We start from the raw sequence: 8,612 nt of genomic DNA, 5'->3' as shown, positions 1-8,612 counted from the left end.
GTGACAAAACGGGAGCCGAATGCCTGAGTGAGCTCTTTGAAGGAGTTGATGGAGCCTGCCTTCAAGCCATCAAACCACCTCATGGCCACAGGCCCCATACTGGAAGGGAAAACCTTGCACATCAGGGCTTCGTCTCTGGCGTAGACAGCCATCTTTTGATTAAAATGACTCACATGCTCCACGGGGTCAGTCTTACCATTATAGATGGTAAACGTTGGCTGGTTAAAACGCCGAGGGAGTCTAGCCTCCTCTATCCTGCGCGTGAAGGGCGACTTAGATATCTGGTTCAGAGCCCTGTTCATGGCATCGTTCTCCATGTCCTCGTGTGATGGACTTCTTCGTTGTCTCTTACGATGGGATTCTTCCACATAAGTGTAGGACTCGCTGGCTGGTGTCTTGGACTTGTGCTGATAAGAGACATCCTGCTCATCATCAAGATCATCCTCAGAGTATGAGGAAGCCCGTCTCCTCTTTGCATGGCGCAGCTCTCTCTTTAGTTTTTCTATTTCCAGTTGCAAGTCGCGGTTCTTCTTTGCATGGGACATGTGACTTCTGCTCTGTATTGGCCCTGGCTAAGGCGCACTGTGTGTACGCTACCTTCACGATTTGTCCCCTCTCTAGGTTGGCGAAATGGTCTACGTGTGGAATGCCCTGGATTCTGCTTGCTGTTCACCTGGCCCTGCCATCATCAACTGTTGTTTTCACTCTTGCACAAGCCCTTCCCACAGACGGCGCCAATTGTAGGGTCAGTTTTTGTTGGCCCAAGCCCAAGGATATATGGTTAGAGCCCACGACCCAAACAATAAATTTTGTAGAGAATGGGTGAAAGGGCTAGGCTAATAATGAAAATAACAGTATTAAACAACAACACCAATGGGAGGAATTGAATTAATGTGCTCTCGGACTAATATGAGTACTCCGTCCGAGAGATGTTTTTCATTGACCATCTAAGGTACAAATCCTGGGGCTACAACCATCTCCTATATCCTTTTTCTCTCCTGTCTTTCGATCCCCCCTATCAGAGGCACCTTCCCTTATATAGCATTGTTTTCTTACATCTCCTCCGTCCACTTGTTTATCATCCAGGCATCCACTTGAGTGCATGTCCCATCACCCCACTTTTAACCTTATGTGAGTGGCGGTAGCTGCGAAAGCACTGTTCAGAGGGGTCCTATCCACATAAATGCGGCCAAGAAGGTAGGTGCAGTGCATTAAATGTGGTGGTTGAAGTATGCCTCCTTGATATTTCTCTGCTCCCGTTATCTTTATGTGTGTCCGAGGTTCCTCTCCCTCTTGACACTTGTCAAATAAATCGCTTGAACCTCCCATACTCGTGTTGGGTCTGGCCTCTTCGGATCCGAAGATGCAGGACTACACGGACATATGAGCATCTCCTCGGATGGTATGCGGGCTTGTCTCAAGGCATCCCCTTTTGACGTGGGCCTCTGACTGAAGGTCACACCTCCTCGGACTAAGAGTGTTCCTCATTCAGGGCCTTGGGCCCAATAAGTTGGGTTGGGTTTTTCTCCCCCCACAGTTATTATTAGTTCAAATTTAAATTTAATACTGAGATTACTTTTTTAATTCAATAATAATAATCAGTAATAACCTGCCACTTAGAATTTGTTGTAAAAATTGTGTGCAATTATTATTTCTCTAAAAAAAAAAAAAAAGTGTAATGACTTTGTGGCAATGCCATTGCCGAACATTTAAAATTTGAACTACAACCCGTAAAATTTTGATGAATGTAGCATTTCGCTTTAATCTTTATTTAAAAACTATTAGACACCCTGGACATAATGTTACAAAACCGAAAAAGTGACTTTACCATAAAATTTCAGTTTAAAAACTAGGTGATAGTGTGTAACATATAGGTTGTGTGTAACAACTAAAAATCACCGTTCTTAAATTTTTTTTTCTTTTTTAATTTAGCCCAAAAATAATGTTTTGCAATCATATACTAATTTTCTTATCTGTCATCAATATCAGGACAGGAAACAAAGGTACGATTCCTTCACGTGTTCTTAGTAGCCGCATAGTAGGATATCTTTTGAGTGGGAATTCATGTTCCGAGTTGATCTTTAGCAGTCAGTAGTTGAAGTTAAGTCACATCACTTTCAAATTCAAATATACGAATTATTTTCCTAAAATAAAATCAAATTTTTTTCTATAAAATTTATAATACCCGGATTCAATTAAGAAAAATAAAAATTTTAGTAAAAACTAAAATAGGGAAGTTTGATAATTTTGCTTGGGTTATTAGTAATACAAATACCTCAGGTGTCAGGTCAACAACAACAGCACAATTTTAATCTCAAAATTTTAAGGTAGGTTATGAACTTTTAACAAATTAGACAGGTACAAATAACTTAGTAACTATTAAGCTCATTAGTTATTTCTGACTCAAATAAAATTTAAGAGAGGAAAACCAAAGCATTAGAAAATGTAATCTCTAAACTTTCCTTCACCATTCACATTTGGAGTTCTAAAATTTTTAGCATTTAGCATACCAAAAAGCTACTTTGCCTTTTTAGTATACTATTTAACAATACACCATACATCCCATAATCTATTCTTTTACCACTTCATTTAAATTTTTTTATTCTTTTTCTTTATTATTTCATTATTTCATTATGCATGGAAGAGAGAGAGAGAGAGAGAGAGAGAGAGAGAGAGAATTGAATAAAAATTGGGAAAAAAATGTTTAGCTCATCGGATGTAGAGTCTTTTTTCGTATTTGGGGTTCTAAAATAACATTTTAGTACACCCAATATGAATGCTTAGTATAACATGCCCCACCATTCTTTAAAACCTACTATGACTTTTGAGTGAAAATTTGTGGTATGCTTTTGTATAAAAACCTCATTTTCTCCCACTATTGTGCGTGTGTGTGTTTTGGTTTTTTAATTTTTTAAAAGGGTAATTATCTAATGTACATTGCTTAAGAAAGTGTTATGTTTGTATAATTTGTCACACTTTTCTTTAAAAGCTACCATGAGTTTTGAATAGAGTTTTTAATGTGTTTGTGTGTTAAAATCTCATTCTTTCTTTCTTGTGTGTATGTGTTTATTTCTCCAAAAAAAAAACCGTAAATCTCACCTCAAATCAATTATACCACCCAATTGCACTAATCTTATAAAAATGATACTATTTACTTAAAATTGATTAATTAACTAAAATCTTTGAAATGATCACTAGCGCAGTTCCTTCACTACAAATAAATTAAACGTGATTCTTAAAAAGTCCTAAAATTATAATGAAGCCCAAACATGTCTTGAAGATCCTAGAACTTAATCTAAAGTATGATCATGAAAGCCCCCATTACAGAGCTAACAATAGGCCAATACCAGCTTCACCATCAGGACAAATCTTTTCGTACTACAAAGCTCGCTCCAAATATCAATATGGAGGTCACATCTGGGAAAACTATAGGCATGTTATAATCAAAAAAATCTCTCTCCTTTTCCAAAATAAGGTTTCTATTTTTTTTTTTTTTTTTGGAGAAACCAGACCCGAAAGTCTGCTTTTCAAAAAATAAGGTTAATTANAAAAGAGAAACATATATTTGGCATGCTCTCAAATTAAATTGGGTGGCAAAGTGTGAGCAAATATAACAAAAAAGAATAGTATTATGTCTTATAATTCCTTGACCACGTGTATTTATGTTAGTGTTTTTTTTTTGGTTGAGGAAAATGTGTGAATATATATTTGTATTAGGTTTTTAAGAAATATATATATATATATTAGTTTTTTTTTTTTTTTGAGAAATATATATATTAGTTAAGTGGGAAACTTCATGACATTGCTAATAGTAGTTAGTGATCAAAATAAATTCAGACATTATTTTTCTCCAATAAAGCAACGATTAAAACAAATTGAATAGTAATAAAAATGCATAGCCATCAATAACAGATTTAAAAGCCATTAACCATTAATAATGCTACAGCCACAAGGCTTACCATTTAATTCAATGGTTAAACTGATTCGTTGCATTGTTGTCAAATTTGTTTCAATGAAATTAACTTCAGCCAAAAGAAGCAATGTTTAAAACCATAGTGAATAAAACTATCACTAACGTTCACAAAGTTTGCCACATTAGGCAAATTCATGAATATTTAATACTTTATCAATATAGTTAATATTGGTATAAGAATTGCTATTTGGCACCAATATGTAAGATACGTTTTTTCAACAACGAATAATGTTCCTATAAATAAAATTAAAAAAAAAAACGAATAATGTAAATTAATTTACATTAGTGGGTAGAGAAGCAAATTTTGCTAGACATGTCTTTAGCTACGTGGTCTTTGTTGAACAACTCTTTTGGTTCTTTTGACGTGGGTTTGGGACTTCTTTGTTTTGTGTCAGTAATTGAAGCAGAGGATCATATTCTACTGTATAGTTGCTTCTTCTTCTTTTTTTTTTTTCTTTTTTTTGTGTGTGTGTGTGTGTGTGTTAATAAAAACTTCTGGTTCATTAAAAAAAAAATTAATTAATGGGGCAATTTTTCCAAGGAGAACAGAGCGGGGATAGGTATAGTGGCCTGTAATTTAGAGGGCTTGATTAGAACTGGGTTTTCACTCTTCAATATGTGATGGTTGAGGGTGACTCAGAGATTATTATTTGCAACATTACAAACCCTGATTTGTCCTTAGTTTTACGTGGACACTTAATTCAAGATGTGAAATTTCTACGGCCCGTTTGGTTTGTGTTTTCAAACAACATTTTTTAGCTTTTAAACAGCATTTCACGCATTTCAACACACTTTTTCACCCACACGTATTTCAAAAAATTTCAAACAACATTTTTTAGTTTCTCATTTTTCATGTATTAATTTCTCCCATGTATGTTGTCAAGGGAATGCTGTAGCTCATTCCTTTGCTAGAAGGGAAATTTTATCGCTGTGCTACCAAATATTTATCATGTAATTTAGGCCGATTTGGCCTCTTTGGTTTAATGAAATTGACATATTTCTTCTAATAAAAATAATGATGTAAATTGATGTGAGTATTACTAAATGAAATTATTCAACATATGGATAGCATAAATTGGCAATGAATACTTGTTCATCATTTATTCCATTTTTAGAATAAAATTCTCAGATAAAAAATAATACTTTTTCTAAAAATACTCGAACATTAAATATTCATTTATCTTTGCTTATAAATTTTTATATAATTATTTTAGCTAAATTGATTTAAAAAATAAAACTACAATTTATTCCTTATTGAAATATTATTAATTTATTTGATTCAATTAGGTTCTTCAGAAGGTTTCTATGTCATTTGAACTTGGATCAGGCTTTGATTATGCTTTGGACCCCATGCATTACAAATTACCGGTCAATTTGAAACTACCACTTCAATTTTTGAGACATAGTCAATGAAGTTTTTATTTGTTATTGAATTGAAGTACTTTAAAAAAAATTTATTGCACTTTAATAAGATCTTGTTCAATTAGTCTAGCTAGTCACAATTGATGTTCTTTGCAATTGTTTAAAATCACAAATTGATCAAATACACATATTTGATGCTGGACTCAATACACAGTTACACACCCAATTTGAGACATCACACAACCATTTATTACTTGCCATTGGAGTTTGGAGGCCATCAAGAAGCAAATTTCTTCCCAACAGAATAGGTCTCCAAGAAGGAGAGCTACAGCCAACAAGTCTCACGCTGGACGTGTAAAAACGAATTTTTAGGATAATAACCGATTTTAAGCATTTAAGGTTAAGCCCAAACAGAATTTAGGTTCTGCCACAGATGCCACAGTTGATCTATAAGAGAAGAAATGGACCTCTGAGTCGGATTGAGATTTGATGCAATATGCTATTGCACATCTATAAAGAGAAGATATGGACCTCTAAGTCAGATTGAGATTTAGTGCAATATGCTATTGCATTGTGCAATTAACCATTAGAATGTGAAAGAAAGGTTAAAAAGTAAAATATAAAAGTGATGATAAAAAGGTGAAGGTTAATTAATTAATTAATTTTTTTATTCAAGATTAAGATTAAAAGTGACTTTTGCAACTTTTAATCTCAATCATTAATTTCCTATATTATATGGTGCGATGTAATAGTTCTAGTTACTGTACCAAATCCTAATTCCAATCCCTCCAAGTTTAGAAGTTTGCATGAAAGGAAATAGAAGAGGTGACAGACTTCAGTAAAGTAGCGTAGAAAGGTTTTTTGATTACCAAACTTCTCTTTTTATTTTTATTATTATTTTTTTTTTTTTGAAAGGGAATAACGCAATTGATGCCTTAAGGTGGCATTTAGTATGAGAAAATTCACATTACTCTTGGCATCCAAATTCCTGAGAATGTGATGCCTTAGAATCTGGATGTCTAGGAATGTAACTATTCCTATATTTGGTTTACTTAGGAATCTAATAGGATTCCTAATTTATTCCTAAAAATCTTAACTAAATTATTGATTTTTCTCATTTTGTTCTTAGATTTGTAAATCCTTTTTTAAAATAATAATAATTATCTTCCTCTAAATAAATAATGAAAAACAAAATATGAACTAGAAATTATGACAAATTCATTAAAACTATAGTCTAAAAGAAGAAAAGATGAATATATCAACAAAGTTATCTATCATGTTTATGTTGTTTTAGCGAGAAGAGATAAAGATAAAGGAAAAGATATTGATGAATTGTTTTATATTTTATCTCAATTGCTTAAATGATAAGGAAAAATGGTTAAAATTGTCAATTTATAAAAAATACAATTTCCTTTAAGTTTGGAAATCTAAATACCCACCTATTTTAAAGGAAATCCACATTCCTACTAAAAGGGGATTAAAGTGAGAATCCAGATTCTCCTAATGTGATTTAAAACCAAACATGGAAATCTTTAAACATTCCTAAGAATCCTAAAATATTACACCGTACCAAACGCTACATAAAGGTATTAACTTTAAAAATATTTTTGAAAACTTTATAAGACAAAAATTTTTCACAAGTTTTTATTTTTCTTATAAAGTAGAGTCGAAATTTTTCTAAAGTAATTTATTAATAGTTATTTTAAAAACATTGGTTAATAAAATTATTTTTTAAATAATAATTAAAAATAATATTACAAGTTAGAGCATCCATAGCAGTAGAGCTAAATATTTAGCTATTTAGCTATACCAAAAGTTACTTTATCTATTTTACCTACACACATACTGCAGCAGTGGATATATTTTAGCTTTCAACACAATAAAATAATATATACATCACAATAAAATATTATAATCACTACAATAAAATAATATATCCCGCTACCCAAAAAAACATCCATAGTACCAACCACAGCCACCTCTACTATCAGCCACAGCAGGAGAGGGAAAAAAAAAAAAAAAAAAAAAAACCCAAATCTCCAATCTTTTTCCTCAGCCACAGCCGCCGCGACCACCACCACCACCCTGTCCACAGCCAAAAAAAAAAAAAAACCCTCCACAAGCAAGCACTCCGATCAGTGAGCTCCATGGGTTTCCCAATCAGGTATCCAATATCCACGAGCAAGCACTCCGATCGGCGGTGTGGATCTAAGGCTGATCGGCGGCTTGGGAGACTAGAGTTGAGAGAGTGAGAGACCGGAGTGAGAGAGTGAGAGGCTGGAGTGAGAGAGTGAGCTTGAAAAAGATGTTCAGAGATGAGATGAGAGTGAATGTGAGAGAGAGAGAGAGAGAGGCAAGTGTGTATTATTTTAATCACCGGTTAATTAAAATAATAATTTTTTTAGCTCTCATGAACTATACACATTTATTTTTAGATGTGTACTGTAGCAGTAGAGCTAAAAAAATAAATTTAGCTCCACTGTTGAAACATATTTTTTGTAATTAGAGAGCTAAAATATACCAATATATCTATATAGCACTCTTAGGCTGAATCACTCTGTACTAGGTCAACTAGCTGCCACCTTGATCTCTAAAAATAAAAACTAGCTATCACCGGTCATCACGTCCATAGTACTTATTAAATTTTATTTATTTATATTATCGTTTCTCAAAAAAAAAAAAAAAATTATTTATATTATCAATAAATTATAGTCTGGGGTGCCATGCACCAAATCTTTATCAGTCAAAATCATGGCAACAATGATGCTACCCATTGACAAGGTACTAAGCGTAACATATCCTGCATCCATGCATGTGACATCAATCAATCAAACAGGAAACCACTCCATTTGCCGTTTTGGTCCTGTACCTTGACTACTTTTCCTCAATCGGCGCCAATGACTAATTTGTTTTTAACTTTTTTTTCTTTTCTTTATGAACCAGCCAAAAACTAATAACGATATTCGTTGGCGGTGATAACTGATAAATTATGATTAATAAAAGCAACATTATTTTTACATGATAGGACATTAGAACGTTCGTAGCAGTGGAGCTAAAAATTTAGCTTTTTAGCTCCACTAAAAGTTATTTTATCTATTTTACCTACATACATACTGCAGCAGTAGATCTATTTTAGCTTTTAACCCAATAAAATAATATAAACATTATAATAAAATAATATACCCACTACAATAAAATAATATATCTTATACAATAAACAATAATCACAACCACCTTCAACTGCCACAGTTACCACCACTGCCGCCGCCGCCGCCAC

Source organism: Quercus suber, unplaced genomic scaffold (genome assembly GCF_002906115.3).
Source record: "Quercus suber isolate HL8 unplaced genomic scaffold, Cork oak 2.0 scaffold_610, whole genome shotgun sequence".
Classification (NCBI taxonomy): domain Eukaryota; kingdom Viridiplantae; phylum Streptophyta; class Magnoliopsida; order Fagales; family Fagaceae; genus Quercus; species Quercus suber.
Note: the sequence above shows the minus strand (reverse complement) of the source record.